Consider the following 19075-nt stretch of genomic DNA (forward strand, 5'->3'; position numbering starts at 1 on the left):
TCCAATATCTACTGTGTGGTAATAGCAGCTATTTTTCACAGTTTGTTGATAAAATTCCCTCATATTCTTACTTTGGGCATTTAGTATGTTATCTGAGGATGAATTTATTAACCCTAAAAATCTCCATCTAACCAGATGGAGATATTCTCCTTATCTGACAGATTTGTCCAAGTTGGAATGGAAGTCTACAACTTGAGAGCACTAAAACCCATTTCCAAAGCAGCAGGCTAATGACACAACTACTGAATCATCCTTTCTTTACAAATGAGGACAAGAAGAGCAAATTCCAAAGAACTAGGTGATTTGAGACTCTATCGTTCTTATGTGAAGTCCATTTATTATGAGATCCCTAAAAGTATTTTGGGTAGAGAAGAAATAGGCATATGTAAATGAATGTGTTGTTCTGTGTGTCTGAAAGGACAATTGGTGAAGAAAATATTGGTTACTAAAAATATTCTCATTTCCGCTATGTTTCTATACATAAAGATCAACCATCGAATGTAACTCTTTGCAGCAAAAGAACACTTGAGCTGGCTATTTCTCAGCAGTCTTAGCACATGAAGGGAGAATAAAGCTTTACTAAAATTTTATCTGAACTCTGGAGAATTTAGGGTGGATTTTTGTTATGTTATTGTGCTGCTGATTTTGTTTAAAATACAAAACAAAACAACAAAAAGACCACAACTATTTGAAACCAAGACTTTCTGTGTTATCAGCCTTTTGGAAGAACATTTACAAGGTAAAATGATGATAGCAGTCTTCATCTGACAACTGGGTGAACTTGGAAGGGTCACAGAATAGATAGTTCCCTTATGATAAAAAGTATTGTATTGCAAAGTTTCCAGTTTTCATTAAATAGTTGGGTTTGCTGGTTCCTTCAATGCCAGAAAATGTTCTAATATAAATTGCTTTATTCTTTTAAATAAATCATGAATACATCCTCCTACTGCTTCCAACTCAGAAATATAGTAATTATGTCTAAGCTGCTAGCCTTTCTATTAATATCACTACATATCTGATTCTTGTCAAATTTATTACTCTTATTGTTGTCATATATGAAATACAATTGGCTATACCATGCTTAATGAACAACTGTAGGATCCTAACCATTGGATGGTTATGAAGATGACAAGCTAGGAAAAGGTTGTAAAAACACCAAAAATGAGAATAACATTTATTTTGTTTTCATATTCTCGGTGCCATGCATTGATAAATATTGATCTTAATAGATAACCATATCTACCTAAAACCTCTCATAAAGGCTCTAGTGATGCCTCCTTTTAAGGGAAAAAGAATCTTTTCGAGTAAGTCAATAAACAACATGGAATTAACTTGCCAAAATCAGTAAGCCACATACCTCCATTTACTGAAAAAGCAAGACCCCTTGGAAAAGGACATTTACACTCCAACAGGAATCTCACCTTACTGTCTAAAATTTGGCCTTTTAGAGTTAACTATATCTTTAAACCAGTAAGACTACCTTTAATGGAACACACAAAGATTAATGCTGCTGGTGCAGGATTAATAGAAGAGTGAGAATATAAAGCCAATCCAGTGATAAAAATACTTTCAGACAAAGTATTTTGTTTCATATAAATAAAAACTTCGTCAGTGCAGAAGAAGCAGGACAACAATTATCCAATCTAGTCTGCTATGACGAACACATCCAGCACTAGATGTCCAGCTATACCCACCCGAACCTGCAGGTTTCTTTTCTCCTTCACAAAGGAAAACAAGAGGTTTTCAGTTTTCATAAATACAAGAAATACAATGCTCAAGAACATACATGAACATGCATAAAGTGTGTATGTGCAGGCACATATATATGTGCCCATAGAGTTCTTTGAGCTTTAACAAAATTATTTGGAGAGCGTGCTGACCAAATACTAGATAAACAGAACAGAATGATCTCAGAAGTCTACAAATATTCTTTGAGAATATTCAAATCTCTAAAACAACAGGTCCATGCTACAATTAAATAAATTACACAAGCTGGTGAGCTGTCTCTAACCTTAACCATAATGGCTAAATGATTCTTTTATCATTATTAACTTAGAAACTCCATAATGTTTTTTTTTAATTTAGAAACACAGAGCACTTGGAAGTTAAAAACAAATCATTATTCACTAAAAAATAAGACAATTTCTGAGAAAACAATAAAGCAAGAAAGCTGAAGAAACATCTCAAAACACAGACTGTGACATGGTATTTTTCTCCTTAAATCTATGCGGAAGGTTTTCAGGGCCAATACTTGTCTTGGTTGTTATTATCTAAAGAAAGAAGTCTCTGACAGTGGCATTAGAATACTTCTTCCTTCTCTTTAAAATTTACAGTACAGTTCCTACTCTGCAAGAACTCTGCTCTTTTAGTGACCTATAAACGCTGCAACAATACACACCTAAAATAATAATGGTAAAAAAGTCAGTAAATCCAGTGAAAGATCATTGTTTCAGATGAGATGATCAAGCTGTCCAATGCATCTTCCCAGATTCATTGAGATATTCATGAAACAAATTTATGGCAAAAGTGTATTCCGGTTGATACATGGATTCCTTCCTCCATTTATCTCTAAATGTTCCTATAGTCTGTAGGTGGGCATATACTATATGTAGAAGTTAGTGTCAGGCACAGATTCAGACCTGTGCCAGGATAGTAATACACAAATCCAGCAAAAGAGATCCCTGTAGTTTTACCAATACCTATAATAATTCAACACACAAAAATCCAGGTAGGAGGAAAAATGTTCCAAGATGACTTATTTTGTTTCCACAAGAAGATACCACAAATACATTTTTTTAGTATTAAAGGATTCATCTAACACTCTTGGCACTTCTAAATTATTGCCATTCTACTTGTAAACCTTAACGTCATATAGTTCTTCAAGCAAGATCTATTCATAAAGTTATTTTTTAAGATTGAAAAAAAAGAAAAAAATTCTTGTGAATTGTCGAAAGTTCTAATGAGAGAAGAAGCAGAAAATGAAGTTGTATTTGAAGCTATGGCTAATGACTGAATACAAAAATCAAGAAACTAGAAGAAATTGCATTTTCTCTAATTCTATACAAAAAGAACTCTTAAAAAATATTCGTAAGATTTAGAAAACTTTAATTGCTAAGATTTAACAATACAGTCTCAGCATCTGCTGATGATACAGATTCACAGACTTCTTGACTCATTTTACTCCTGTTTCAATGAAAAACAATGTGTGATAAAAAGTATTTTGAAAACTGCTGGAAAGAAGAAGGAAAAAAAAAAAAGACCTAAAAGCAATGTTCACACTATTGTTTCCTTGGAAAAAGAGGGACTTCACATCTCAATTCAGCACAGCATGTAAGTCTCTGATTAATTTTTGAGTTGCAAGTAATCCTATTTCTATTTTAGCTTGGGGACTTGACATTATGCATATACTTAAATGTATTCAAGTCCACAGAATCACCCCTGCAGGTAACGGCCAAGTTAAAATGAGTTAGGTAGCTTTTCCCATGGCTCGCTGGTTCATCTAAATACTTTAACAAAACAGATATATCCTACAAGACTTTTGTAGAATAATACAGATATGAAGGACTCTGGATCTTAAAATATAGAGCGTACGCTATAATCATGCCAAGACAGTTAAAAGTGACACAAGAAATACGAGAGAGATTTTGCCATCAAGGGGGAGGGTCAGAGACACAGAGATTTACCAATAGTTGTTGCTATCTTCAAAGCAAATATTGGGTTGGGTTAATTAAGGAAAAGTACTATTCTTTAAGGTCTTATTCCAAGGTTGTTCTAAACTTGACTAGCTTCATCTGGATTTCATGCTTAGTCTTTTCAAGAAATTATGCAGACATCCTTGAAAAGCTTCAGTCAAGGTGTAAGAAAACAAGGCGAGTACAATCCTTAGGCACTTACCAGAAATATAGTAGGTGACAACTGGTAATGATCATTCTGTTCACTTGTTCTGTGCAATATGGTGCCCTGAAGAGAAACCCAAAAGCACCCTAGGATGACAGCAAAGAGCTCCAGGAGACCAAATGGTCCTGCCATGACACATTAGCTCACTTGCAGCTCCATGAAGAGCTACTTGGAACCAACTGTGGACTCAAGAACAAGGGAATGATCTATCTATGCTCCATGGGAAATCTTGACACTGAAAGCTGCAGTGATCCATGGGTTTTAGCTGTCATCCAGACACCACCCTTTATAGCTGCCTTCTTAGAAAAGCTTAAATGGATATGGATTTTATTTATTCTTTAGTCGAAGCTCAGAAACCAAGGAAAAAGTACTGTTATTGAGGCAGAATGAGTGCAAAGCTATGGCATAGACTAGGTAGATATATATCTCCATGTAACAGTGTGGAGGTATCAGCTAGACAACAAAAATAAGAGAGAAAAGCACTAAACTTTCACTTTGTTTCTTTGCTCCTGCTTTGTCTAACCTTTTTAGACAAAGTTTCCCTATAGATGGTTGATGCTTGCTTTCTTCCAGAAGTTGCAAGAACACAGCACTTTAAGCAGAAGCACGAGATTATAGGTGACAAGCTGAAAGGATTTATCCTTTCTTCAAGAGATCAGCTAATAATAACTTAAATACATTATCTGACCCTAGGAGAATCAGTCTAGTCCTTTGGTTAAAGGAGACTGACTCTCCCCTACTTCTTTTTTATTTTTTTTTTTAATTCTATACACATCCTTCCTGTCCCACAGTAAGTAAGACTTCCAGCATATAGGGGTAAAAATGTAATTATTGTTTCTGGCTCATAGAATTTACTTACAAGAGGAATAATTTTTTTTTTTTTTTTTAAATTTCAACTAAGAATTCAGAACAAAGGATCTCAAATTTACTACAGCAGTCTTCAGATCTGTCTTTCCAGTTACAGAATACAGAGCTAAACACAAATGACAATGATATGTGTGTACCATAGAGCATGCTGTTTCCTTAGGAATAATGTTCCTTAGACACGATCCAATTTCTGTAGCAAATTCATATATGGCCTCAGGCCCCTTTTTGACGTTGTAACATAGTATAAAACTACGGCTATGTCCAATTTAAAAATAAAGGGATAAAACTTAAAAGTAGAAGAAAAGTTCAGATCTCATTTGCAGTTTCTGACTATTTCTGGAAACTGGAGAGGATCTAGTGCTTATGGAAATTTCTGATCAGCCAATCCTCACTCAAAATTTGACACTTGCATGTTTCATAATGAAATTCCAAATATCTCACAGAATGGTTACAGGCTGAAAATAATACTTGATTAAAGTTATTATTTCAGGAAGGAAGGAATAATTTATGAATGACACAGCAGAATTTGAGCTTTTGAAATTTGAGAATTTGAAATTAATAAAAGCCTGAAATCCTAGGAATGATTTTGATTTAAATTATGTGGAAATATTGGTACAATAAAATGGTAACCCAACTGTATTTAACTTGAAGTATCGAATCTAACCTATGGTTCTAGCAAGAGCAGAATTGTCTTTAGTTCTGAGGAAAATAATAAGGACTAAAAACATAATATTGCATTTCTGAGAGAAAAAAAAATCCTTAAATCCACCAAATTCTTTAGTAAGTAGCATTAATCTATGACAATGAAATCAACTGAAAAAAATTTAATATTTTTCCTCAAAATGCTGGCATGGTGCCACCCTAACTCTTCGCGTGCAACCTTGAGCAGGTCACTTAACTTCTTTTTTTCATAATCTTCGAATAAATGATTAAAACCCCACTTCCTTTGTCTCCTGTTTACAGTCTAAATAAACTTTGCAGAGGAGAGTCTACACGCTCTTGGCTCGTCTCAAACAAGGACTAACCCTCAGTGCAGCCTCTAGGCATACTCAGCATAAATAATAACCACCAAAAGCAGCTCCCTGCCTTGTCTTGGCTGTGTTCACCCCTACAACCAGCCTTCAGAAGTGAGAGGTGAAGGGCAAACACTTGTACCACACACAAAGGTTCTGTTCTGGGTGCGCATTTGTGTGTTTGTATGCAAAGACGGGCACTAAGCTCCGGCACAGCATTCCTGTCAAGTACATACACCTGGATTGATTCTTTCTCCACCTGTACTGGCAAACCAGCTTCGGTATGTTGGCCGCCCAGAGCCTGAAGGCTTTAGCGTGGCAAAGGTAATAATTCTTGCCAAAAAGCAGGGTGTGCTTGTTTCAACCCGGTGCTGTGCATCTGCAGCCTCACGATTCATACCGGCAACTGGCTTGATTTTCTTTGGCCCAGAGACCGAAATAAAAAATTCTACAAATGGTTTTAAGTAATGAAAACCCAGTCTGTCCTTCAGCGTACCGCCAGCCTTCAGCTCACAGCTGCTGGTGTGAGGTTTTGGAAGGTGACCTGAAATGGTGTTAGTTACCCCCACAGTTCATGGTTCACTCCTTTAAATTTTTGCGGTGTTTTTTGCCATCTGTCTTTCCAAGGGGAAGCTGATCTCTAGTGTTTTCCTGGTGCGGCCTCACCTGGAGCACTGTTTGCACCACAGGATAAAAAGGGTATTAAGCTACTAGAGAGAGTCCAGAAGAGGGCTACAAAGTTGGGGAAGGGTTTGGAGAGGAAGCCGTATGAGGAGCGGCTGAAGTCACTGGGTTTGTTCAGCCTGGAGGAGACTGAGGGGAGAGAGACCTCATGGCGGCTGCAGCTTCCTCACCAGGGGAGGAGGAGGGGCAGGGCTGAGCTCTTCTCTGGTGACCAGTGACAGAACCCGAGGGAATGGCAGGAAGATGTGCCAGGGGAGGTTCAGGTTGGACATGAGGAAAAGGTTCTTCCCCCAGAGGGTGCTGGACACTGGAACAGGCTCCCCAGGGAGGTGTCCCGGCCCCAGGCCTGACCGTGTTCAAGAAGAGACTGGACAACGGCCTCAGACACACGGTGTGACCTGTGGGGTTGTCCTGTGCAGGGACAGGAGCTGGACTTGATGATCCTTGTGGGTCCCTTCCAGCTCAGGACATTCTGTGATTCTATAAATAGCAGATGGCAAAGGAAGTGGAGGAGCGGCAGAAAATGCCTGTGCACAGCAGATCCAGCTCACTCCCTCCAGCTCGCTGCAGTGTCCCCGTCACTTCTATGACTCTCACTAGTACAAAGTCCTAGTCCTTGTCCTCCAGAAGGTTGCATGAGAAAACAAAAAGGACAAAGGAAATTTCTCCTTTGTGTACCAGGAGTCCAGTGATGGTTTAGGAGGCAGAAATGCCTACAGTAACGCAGTCAAAAATTTCAGATCACATCCAAGGAGGAGTTAAGGTCACACCAGTGTGACATGCAGGTGTAGTACCAGAAGACTTTGGGCTCTATTTTGCTTAAAGAACAGAGACTGGACCCCAGATTGTCAGGGAATAATTCAGATTTCAGAAAATACCTCTGAATTTCAGAATGGGTTATTGCCTGAAATGACTGTGTTTCCACATCCTGTTAATGACATGACCTTGCTGAGACCCAAGACACAACCAGCACAGCTACCAAACTGTCATTAAGACATTTACCTTTATTGTTATTTGCTATTTTTTAGTTACTCATTGATTTTTTTAAAAAAAAACCAACAGTCATCTTAATTAAATGTCAATATATTAAGGGGTCTGCTTAATAGTAACTGAATTTGAAACACAAGTGACTGGTAACAATATCAGTGAAATATTAATGGAGCAGCTCATCATACACAGCGTCTCGTTACTCCTCTCCCTATGTTTCATTTAGTACTCTAATTTCTATTTTTGAAGTTGCAAGTCAGAAACAGACAGCACACTGCACTATATAATTAGGAATGGAAAAGTCCCTGCAGCCTTTAAACTGTTAGAAGAAAATATATTTAGAAGCGTGAATATGTTCCTATTCACAGCTTCAATACAAGACATATCAGCATTTGTCTTTTTTTTTCTTTTTTAAAGGTCTTAAACACAGCTGTAAGACTTCACTCCAGGCACAAACTTGGCTAAAAATCAGTTTGTCTGCTGTTTAAAATACTTTGGAACATTTTGGCATTCTAGCCTAGCACTGAGAACTTCCTGGGGCAAGGCTGGGGCTCCCCTTCATTTAACCCTTTCTGCCACAGTGAACACATCCTTTTAGGCAACGTGCCTTAATCACAGGGTTTCGGTTTGGTTGAAAATACCTACCAAGTTAATTTCTAGAATCCAAGAGAGTCTGACCCCAAAGACAGCTTCCACAAATTTGTTTAACTGCTTTCAAGACCCACATAAACTTTTAACATCCACAATGTTATATCTAAATGAAATCCACAGCTTTGCTACCAGTTCAATAAATATCTCCTTATGGATATTTCAGTCTGCTGCTTAGTGTGTTCATCTGATGTTCCCAAATCCTTTCATTAGAAGAGACAGAAAATGTTGCTCCCTGGTCATTGTGTTTCTGTCCTGTAGTTAGGGAGCAGGACATAATTTCTTACCTCTTGTAACTGATTTTTGCCATAAGAAAAGCCCTGCTAGCAAACTCTTCAAGCCAAAGGCATATAGCTGAACTACTAGCAACACTAATTTAATTTCAGAGATGGAAACACCACCACTCATCTTTCTATTTATCTGAATGCCTCTTGGCTGTAGCATCTACAGATTTATAACTGAACTCTGAAAAAAACCCTGCAGTTCAGTTCAAAGTTGTTTTTATTATGTTTTTTTCTTGACAAAAATGACATTGTTTCATCCTGAATAAATTTTCCAGGGAAACAAAACATAAATTTCATTCTAATATGCTTTGAATGAAAATAAAATTGAATAAAATAAAAGGTTAGACAGGGAAATAAAAATCAAACTAACAATCTGCTGTCTTATTATTGAATATCATCTCCTAGAAAAACACTTTCACTACCTTTGCTTCCATCACTGAAGCTGTTAAACTTTATATAATATAATGCTCTTCTTAAATTGCAGTCAAAATCTCCTATTATTCAGGAAAGCATCCTCAATCATAAGGCTAAAAGAGAGATTCTGCCTCTTGCTATGACTTGATTTAATCTTTAAATAGATTACAAATATTGTAACAACAATGCAAACTGATGCAGGTGCACGTGAGCTCACCCCTGAGCACTGCTCAGGACATCCATAGAGAGAGGACCCTGCTCTACGGTTTCCACCCGACTCCCAAAGCATCATGCTCACTGCAAGTTTGCCCCGACCCAATTAACATTTACTTGTCTTTGGGGAAGTGAAATTTCTTTGGAAGGAAAGAATAAAATACATCGATTTCATAGCCCCACCAGTTTAATTGTCTGATTACTCTGGAAGATGTGGGCTCATGTTACCCAGAGGGAGAAGGATGGTGAGTGCAGGTTTCCCTTCAGGTGATTTTGCTACTGCTTTCATGAATGAAGGAAGCCCTGGTTTACTCTCTTTGCCACCATAAAAGCAATTTGGACCTCATTTTGTATCAAAAAAATATTTGCTCAGCTTTAGTATAGTATTCCAAAGTCTTCTTCAACCTGAAGTTTGTAGATAGCAAATTTATATGCAATGATGCAGCTGGCCCTCCATTGAGAATTGCTCACAGGGCAAGGGAGACTTAAAAAATAGCTTATTTAAACAATTACAAGTTAAATTACAAGGCTGTATAATTTAAATAAGTTGCCACATCTATTGTAAGCTTTTAAAAATTTACTACTGCTAAATGCACCAAGCATTTATATTTTAAGTTATTGATTTCCAAAAAAACCTTGGCAAGCAGCTAATCTGAGGCAATTCTTAGCTGTAGGAGTGAATTTGTGAATAAAATTTCAAAACTCATACTAATTTCAAAATCAATAACTTGACCTTATTATTATTATTATTTGAAGCTATATAAAAGCTAAAGTTTCATAAACTATAGGAATGCTCACTGAATGGTATTGACTTGGTATTACTTAAAATTTACTCATGATGAGCTCATGCAACATGCTCAATAATATCCAGGAGCTAAAAATGGTGGTAAATTCCACATCAACTCCGAATATCACTCTCTGCGTCCTCACCTTAGGGAAAAAAACCCCCTCATACAGTTAAAGTTTGTCACATATCTACTTGAAAGTTTAGCCAACAACAATGCTACAGAAAAGTGCTGTTCTTTTTGTATCTGATAAAATTCAGAGAGGTTAAAGATGCTTCACAGACAAACACAATGCAGAGTGAGGAGAGAAGCAAAACCCCACTTGGTTTGATGCCTCCCAGAAGAGCCTCACCTCCCTACACACACTTTGAGAATGGGAAGTAGTTATTAGCAAAAGGCAGCTCATCTCCCAGGGTGTAGCTATGTGGGGTTGAGGGAGGAGTAGCTAACACCCAGTCAATTTGCACACAGACAGACTCAAGCATAAACTTTTTCAAAAGTCAAGTCTAAGCACATCTATAACACGAAGACCTGTTTTTTCTTGTCTTTTTTTTTTTTTTTCTTCTTCATCACAAACATTCTGCAAGCAGAATGATATCCTCTCACTATATAATGCTTTTGGAGGTACAGCTGATCTAAATCATTTCTAATGAAATTATTTTCTGTGACATCAATCCTTCAGTTATTGCTTGGCTGGCATAACTCAAGGCAAATTAACTCTCTTTTGCTAGGTGAGCCACACCTGTAGTTATTTTCTACAGAGTTTATGATCTTTCACTTCATACATTATTCCTTTTAAAATGCCCCCTGCATAAGATAGAGCCCTCTCCCCGCTGTGTAATTCACATTCTCTTCAAGCAGAGTTAGGGACCGTGATACACAAAAGTATATCAAGGTAAAGCTGCTGCGGTGGGGACAAGCCCTTCCCTTTGCCAGACACACCAGTGCCAGACACACCAGCATAAAAGACAATTCATAACAAATCTCCACCCATAAAACACCATTTTGTACTTATCAGACCTGAGATTCCCACCGCGACCTACCGAAAATCAAGTAGGACTTCACTAAAAGCAAGAGAACTGAAATAGTGCAGAACAGACACAAGCGTGAGGTGACTCAGGCTGGCAGCTCCGCCAGATAAAAGTCAGCGGTCACTGGCCAAACGCCCAGCTAGCGATCGATCAGCCGGGAGTCCTGACGAGCCCACGCTCTTGTTTAAATGTCGGTGTTTGATTGCGAGCCCGGGACAGCAAGGGGATGAGGGGAAGCAGACGGGTGAGTGTAGGCAGGAGCGGGCAGGATGGGGAGGGGGATGCAGAGGGTGGGCAGCAGGGTGGGCAGGACACGGGGGCTGGCAGGCGACCCACAAACGGCCTCTCAAACTTGCGTCAAATTTTCTTTATTAACCACTTTTCACGAGACCTACCGGAACCACTATTTCCTTCTTCTATTCCCCCCTCCCAAAATTAGGCTGCTTCTCCCACCCTGCGTTTCTTTTCCCCCTGCATTTCTCATCCGCCTCGGTCCTCAGCTTTGGCATCCTTCGCTCTTACCACATTTTTCCATTCCTCCGTCCGTTCTCTAACTCCCCAGTTATCCTCAGTCTCTCTGCGTCTCGTCTCCTGCCACTGCCATGTACGAGGCTTTCCTTCTGAAACTACTCCCACTAGAAGCCGAGCACCGAAATTCCCAGCGCATCCAGGCAGCTCGGCTGGCTCCGGGCGGCTCTGCAGCCTCTAATGGTGGCCAGAAGCAAAACTTCTGCTCACAGAACGAGTATTCACGTCTGCCCTTCAAAGCCAGAGGCCAAAGTGGGACAGTGGAGAGGCAAAGAATGAGAAAAAAACCGAGGTGTAGGTAGCTGTGGGGTGTTGTGAGAGGAAGGCGTTGGGATAAAGGAAGGGGAAAGAAAAACAAAATCCTGTAAAGTCTGAGATGAATGAAGGCACCAGGAAGCTGCAAAGCTCCTCCCAGCTGCAGGGCTGCTCTGCAGGTACTGGGAGATGCCCCAGGCCAGGCTCCGTAGGTGTGGTAGAGGGCAGGGACGGCTTCCCAGCCCTGACTTACCCTCTGGTTTAGCTGGTTCCAGCACTGGGCAGGGGCTTTAAGGTCCAAAGCGCCAAGGAAGAGGAGCTGCCACGGCCCGGCCTCAGCGAGTCCAGCCTGGGGAGGGACGAGGCGATTCCTTGGGACCCAGATACGCTTTGCCTGATAAATACACCGAACTGCTCGGTTGTTCTTCAGCTGTGGTTAAAATCCTCCCGACTGACACCAGCACTGTTTGAAGCATATTCAGGTTTGTGCAGGAAAACCAGTTACAACAGATAGCCCAGAAGGCAATTCCAGATTCAGTGTTTTTACAAGCACTTTTCATCTGGGGCTCTCAAAGTGCTTTGCAAATATGAACTCGTTTAAGCTTCACAACAAACCCCGTGAGGCAAAGATAATGATCACTATACCCATTTTACAAATGGGGAAACTTTAGCACAAAAGAAGAAAATGTTGCCGCAGATCAGGCACAGCAAGTTGAGAACAAAACTGAGCAGTCCTGCCTCGCTGGCGCTTGCACTGACAAGCAGAAAACCCTCCCTTCTGCTCTGGTTTGATTGAGAATTGCTATTCCAAACAAAGGTGTAGTGTTAAAAAAGATGAAGGAGGAGAAAACGTGTAGTTCAAGTTCAGTAAGAAACTTGAGCAGCTCCAGAGCACCAGTACCATTAGGCTACACGCTTAACATGGAGTTAGCTGCAACTTTGAGTAGAATGCAAATAGGTAAGTGGGAAAAAAAAATAAAAAAAAAAAGGCAAAAAAAGAAAAACAAACCCAAACAACAACAAACCAAAAACAAAACAAAAAACCCCCTTGCTTTTTGTAATGATATGGTTTAGAGCAATGCACAGAATAGCACAATGTAAGCAACATGTCCAAACGAAGTGCGCATCTTGCAAGTTTGTATTAAAACTTGCATGCCACAGGGAAATAAATTCAAAACCCCTGCTCTAATATCTGTAGTAAAAGCAGAGCAAGAAATGTGACAACAGTGATGAGGTACTGCCAGGAAATATGGTTTGGGTAAAGTCTGAAAGTCCAAGAGTTTATTCAAACCACAGCCAAGAGTTTTGACAGCATATGAACAGACTGTCTTATCAGGTATTAGTGGTTTTGGCTGTCAGAAGCAAGAAGTTGAACAAGCCTTTTCTTTAAAGTTTTAGAACCAGATCTTTGCTGATTGTAAGGAACTTAATTTTTCTTGTGATAGCTTAAGTCAGTCTCTTTTTCATCCAAAATCTTATTTTCATGTTTGGTGGGAATTGAAAGAAATTAAGAATTCCTCAGTACCTCAGAGGGTTACACCTGTCAAATATAGGAACAGATGTGAAATATTTTTTTCCTTGAGTAACGCTAGACTCCACAGAGATCTGATGATTTCCAAGGTATGTCACCACAGAAGGCTTCTTAATCCAGATAAATTATCACTGAGCTATGTAAATTCGTAACTGCAGTAGTAGTGCAAACATGTTGATGAAATAATCGCTTGGATTTGGCTGCATGGGGCTGTTCTGCTGCTGCAGCACTCCGGGCGATTGCAATTTCAGGCAGGATGGGTACCAAAGGAACCCTTGGGAGAGAGAGAGACCTGTTAACTGGTTCAGTACCACTGCATGAAACACCTTGTGCAATTGGGTTCCATACAACTGCAGTGTAGCTAAAGTCCTAATAACAAGCTACTTTGCTTAAGTGTTATTTGCAAGCAGGGGAAACAGCTCAGAAACTTATAGGGAGAAGAAACGGATCTTTTGTGATAAAAAGAAGACATCTACAAAAATATCCATTGTGACTGTCTATAAAAAGGCCCCTAAAATTCACCAGTTTCAAATGCCACAAGCCAGAGAAAAATATTTTTCTTCCCATTCAGAATTCAGCATTAAAATGTGATTTTGCTTTCCTTTCTTGCACTGCATAAGAGAATGTTTGCAGCCTACCAAATTATTTTCAAAGTAGGAAAAGCAGAAATACAATAACATTCAGAGACGTGCCAGGGCTCTGTAATACCAAATAAAGTAGGATGCAGCTAAAGAAAAGTGAAGTGGTGAAAGCAACAGAAAAGATAATTACATGGTAACCTATTCCATTGATGAAAATAAGTTGATAAATTCAAACTTGAGTAATGGTAAGGCATCCTCAACTTTAAAAATAATGTATGAAAATCAGGTTTTGATTTAGTGACCTGCCTTTTTCCATGTAGATCCCCTGTAGTATTTTTTTAAAATTTTTATTCCATAGTAGCTCAAAAATGATACGCACAGATACACAGACAAACAGAGTTAATAAGATCAAACTTCCTAACACAAACCAGGACAGAGTGAGCAGTCAATAATTCACGATCTAATTTATGACTGTCTGCAAAGCAAACATGTTTTTCCTAATGGGGTGAATGTCTCTTTATTAACTTACTACTAAATTATGTACTGAACTAATAGCATTGTCAGAGGCCTGTAAACAGTGCAGATATGAATCAGTATTTTGTGGCAGCACTGTAATTATAATAACATCCTGAACAAGCTTTGTGCCATTGCAATGCACACAGACCTGGTACTGATAGGCTTAATACAGGAACAAAAGTTAACAAATAGGGACTTGAATCACAAAGCAGACACACTTCTGTTTTGATATATTATGGTGGAGAAATAAAGCCAGATGCCAAAACTGGATTAGTGACACATGACACACTTGTAAAGAACATGATCTCTCCTGGCAACATTAATCTGAAAAAGCTCCTAGTTTTTTGCTGTTATCACCTTCAATTCTGTTCTTCTTACTAAGCAATCTAGAGCTAAAAATGGATACCAGCAGGCAACAACCGTGTGTCTGCTGCTGCTGGGGGGATTTAGGCTTCCAACTTTTCATGAGAAGCAAAGCGCTGTGAGCACAGCCCGCGGGGCAAAGACTGAAGAAGGTCCTCTACCCAGCCAGCTCTCAAGTGGGGACTCGCTTCTGTTTCCTCCATTGCTTCTCTGCTTTGAGTTTCTCAAGTAAACTGCACACAATAGTTAAACCAGTGTGTTTCTTAATTCCAGTTTTCAAGCTTTGAGCAAATAGGATGCAATTGGAATATTTCCTCTCTGGTTCATCTTTAGTGAAACACGGAAATATTTTTAAAACTCTGATCAAAATGCAATTTTTACCTTTACATTCATTTTTCTCTTTTTTTTTTTAATTAAAAAATTGCATGAGAAAGGGTCTTATCTTCAGAGTTCCTCTCTTGCTACTTACATTTAGCTATATTTACAATCCTTTGACACATCACAGTGGGTTAGTTGACAACTGAAGGGAACACAATTCAAACTTGTTTAAAACCTTTGCTCGTAGGCTTTTGACTGAAGCCTGTGAGGCAGAGAAATACGAGAGGAGGAATCACTATTCTATTCCAAGCTTTCTCCATGATTTACTAGATGACTGAAGGCAAGTTATTTTGGCTCTTGTCTGCTCCCATTAGTGTGTGCATTATGTTATTTTCCCCACACCAAACCACTGTTAGAGGTGTGGGGAGGAAAATCCAGTGGGGCTTAACTATTATGGTGATGGTAGAACAACATAGCATGCCTTAAAAATGTTGCAGTTTCACAATCCTAAACTTCCTGACAATCAGTAATTAGAGTAATATCAGGAAAGACACATTTACAAAGGAAAGATAAACATTGAACAGCCTAAGTACTCCACCTCACACCAGCCCTCTTTCCTTGTCAGTACAGCTCAGACTCAGATACCAAAATAACATTTCGTACAACATTAACCCTGGAAATTCAAGCTTAAGGCCATCCAAATCTCTCTCATCATCCTGCAAATAAACTCATTTGTCTTCAGTCACATATGCGGTAACTGGTTTTTGAATCACAGGTTCAGTAAGATTCTTATGCCCAAGAGATTGGTATAAAACATTTGAATTCTTCTTTCCTTCACAAAAAGGAAAAGCATCTTTTCTGATAGAAATAGATAAGGAACTCATACGACCACTCATTCCTGCAGACAGAGTTTTCAGAAAAATATCTCCACCATAAGATCAGAATTCAATTGTGAGAAACTATAAACAGAAAGAATGATTCTTGACTCAAAACAGTTTTGGTTTATGATTGCTGAAAGTAAATTAGTATTTTGGGATTCATCGCTCTTTTAAACTTGGTCATAATTGAAAGCTTATAATTATTCTTTTACTAATTTTTTTTTTTTGAATCAAGTTATACCACTATACTGTGCTTCTAGTTCCATAAGCTGATCACTCTTGTTTTCACAGTGTGATGTACTTTTTAGATGTCTGTTGCCTTTTAGAAGCCGGAATTTCACTTATGATCAATAAGTGTCAATAGAAAAAAATACTGAGATAGTGTATTGAAGTTCTTTACTTTATCCAGGCAATTGAGGCAACCACTGTATTTTTTTTTTCCTCTGACACACACTCAGATAAAACAAGAAGAGGCACTGAGACATAAATTACTGAAATTCTCTTTCTTCCAGAGAGTAAAAGAAGTCTAAATTCAGAGCTTCTCTATCAAAAAGTAGACATTTGCCCATGGACAACTGACATTTGTGAGATAGAAGCAGAATTTTTTATGTATCAAAAGTCTTAAAAGATCAAACTCTTGTGAGAAATCCCCCTTCAACTCAGTGGGAATGGTTGCTACTTCTGGAGGTTTTATATGCTCTGTCTGTCACTGACTTGAAACTCAAAGCTTCAAAGAAATATGGTATGCGGCATTCAGAAAAAAATTATTTTCAGTTAGTCCCAAGTTTATTACATTCACATTTAGCGAAAGTAATCAAATCCAAAAGTAATTCCTTTTTATTCCATGAAATTATTTACTATATATTATTTATTACATATGAAATTATTTTGCAGGTATCGTACGGACACCATAAAATATTCCACAGCTTTCTGTTTCTTGCAAGATTAGGAGTTACCGTACTTACATAAAATGTCTTCTCAAATCTGAATTGAACAGTGCATTGGTTCTTATACTAGTTCTAGAAGTCACCACATTTCAGGGAGGGTAGTATGTAAACACAGGAGTTATAAATTCCTCACGGGGGGCAGCGGAGGGGAAGGTGCTGATCTCTCTGCTCATGAGAAAAAGGGGCGAAGCTACATCAGCGAAAGCTCAGACTGGACATTAGGAAAAGGCTCTTCAGGTGGTTGTTGGTCACTGGAACAGGCTCCCCAGTGAAGTGATAATAGCCCCAAGCCCAACAGCATTCAGGGAGTGTCTGGATGATGCTCTGAGTCATATGCTTTAGTTCTGGGTTGTACTGAGAGGAGCAGGGAATGGGACGTGATGATTTTTATGGGTCCTTCCAACTTGAGAGATTATATAATTCTATGCTTCTATGATTAATATTTGAAAGTTCAAGAAGTCTTTCAAAGCCAAGTATGTTTTATTAAAGTAAATGTAGTCTAAAGTGGCTGATAAATGTTACTATTATGTTTTTTTAAGTAGAGATCTGGGCCGTGAGGCAATACTAACCCACACTATACATTGTACCTACTGTCAATAAAAGTACTGTTCGCATTAAAGGTAAAAATTCCAGGAATTTAGTCACCTTTGTTGCAATCTCACACACAGGTTAGACGTATAAGAATAATCTACAGCATCAGAGAACAATTCCGGTTGGAAGGGACCTCTGGAGGTCATCTAGTCCAACCTCCTGCTCAAAGCAAGGCCAAGTTGAAATTTCAGTTACATCACTCAGGGCTTTGTCCAGATGAACTTTGAATCTCTTTGAAGATGAAGCTCCTATAACCTCACCGAATCACCACTTACGTTACTCTACTACTCTCATTAAAAAGATTTTTTTTTTCCTCAGACCCAACTGGAATTTCCCTTATTGCAACATGTGACTGTTGCCTCTAGTTCTTCCTCCGTGCATCCCAGCTGACCTCTTGCTGGCCTTCATCACTGCCAGGGCACACTGCCGACTCAGGTGCCAATTACAGCTTCACAGTATCATTTAGGTTGGAAAGCACCTCTTGAGATCACCTTGTCAGACCCTATCCGGTGGAGCAAGGTTAGCTGGAACAGGTTGTCCAGGAACATGCTTGGTGGGGTTTTGAATATGTCCAAGGATGAAGACTCCACAACCTCTCTGGGCTACATTTGCCCAGAGACAGTCACCCTCACAGCGAAAAGTGTTTCCTGATGTTCAGATGAAATTTCATGTGTTTTGTGTCCATTCCTTCTTGCCCTGCCACTGGAACTGCTGATAAAAGTTCGTCTCCTTTGTCTTCATTCCCTCCCATCAGGTATTTATACCTGATATTTATGCATTTTTAACTATAAATTGCCCGCCAGGACTCCCGAGTCCTTCCTTACAAAGCTGTTTTCTCTACTGCTGCCCTCTACTACAACAGTTACTCCTTCCCAGGCTCAGGATGTTGCTTTTGTTGGACTTACGTGAAGCTCCAGTTGACCTGCTCCTCCACTTGTAAAGACTTGTAAATGAGTCCGTAGCATTAAGTCCATTTCTTGCAGGTCGCTTTCACAAGCTTGCTATTTGAACAACTTCACTCAGCTAAGTTAGATCAAAGGGACTACATGTAAAATGCAGCAAAAGTGATTTTACAGGCTTTTATGATTTGAAAACAGACAGTAGATTGAGAAGCCAGTTCAAACAGTCTACACTGCTATATAATTCAGAGTATCTGGAGGCAGTCTGAGGCAAAAATGGGCACCAGCAAGTAAATCGTTTTCTGTCCATAAACACCAATCTCCCATTCTCAGGTTATCGCTGTTGTTGGCAGATGTTACTGATGTGGTTGGGCTTTTGTTCCCATAGAGTGGCCTTAGCTGACAAACTCTGTTACGTAAAAATAATTATAAGGTAAGTCAGCGGAGACTGCCCCAGGATAGCTTTTCTATTCAGTGGCATATCAGTAATGATCACTGATACATATATTTTCAGGTGTTCCTAAAAGGTGACAGGATCATGTCTTTGCTGACATTGTAGCGAAGTGAAACCCACTTACCAGATCAAACAAGGAAAGGGGGAACCTTCCCCTATGAAAACCTTTGTGAAGTAAAATAAGGTCTCACCATCAAAACCTACAAACTTGTTTCTATGCAATTCAAGACAGAATTTTTAATTGGAAATCATGGTGAGGTCTTTTGAGTGGTCTCTGTCATCTCACTATAAAATACTGAAAAAGCAATGTTCTATAACGTTAAAGCACAACGTAAGTATGCAACTTGTGTTTGACTGTAAAAGTGAGAAAGATGGATCAGTGCAAATTCTC

At 39.1% G+C, this 19075-nt stretch overlaps 1 protein-coding gene across 5 annotated transcripts in view; it reads right to left on the reverse strand.

Annotated features, from left to right (window-relative positions):
• Nucleotides 1-19075, reverse strand: part of DLG2 (discs large MAGUK scaffold protein 2) — a 770443-nt gene that overhangs the window by 327600 nt on the left and 423768 nt on the right. The window lies entirely within an intron of this gene.

This window comes from Caloenas nicobarica, chromosome 1 (assembly GCF_036013445.1).
Source record: "Caloenas nicobarica isolate bCalNic1 chromosome 1, bCalNic1.hap1, whole genome shotgun sequence".
Taxonomy (NCBI): Eukaryota; Metazoa; Chordata; class Aves; order Columbiformes; family Columbidae; genus Caloenas; species Caloenas nicobarica.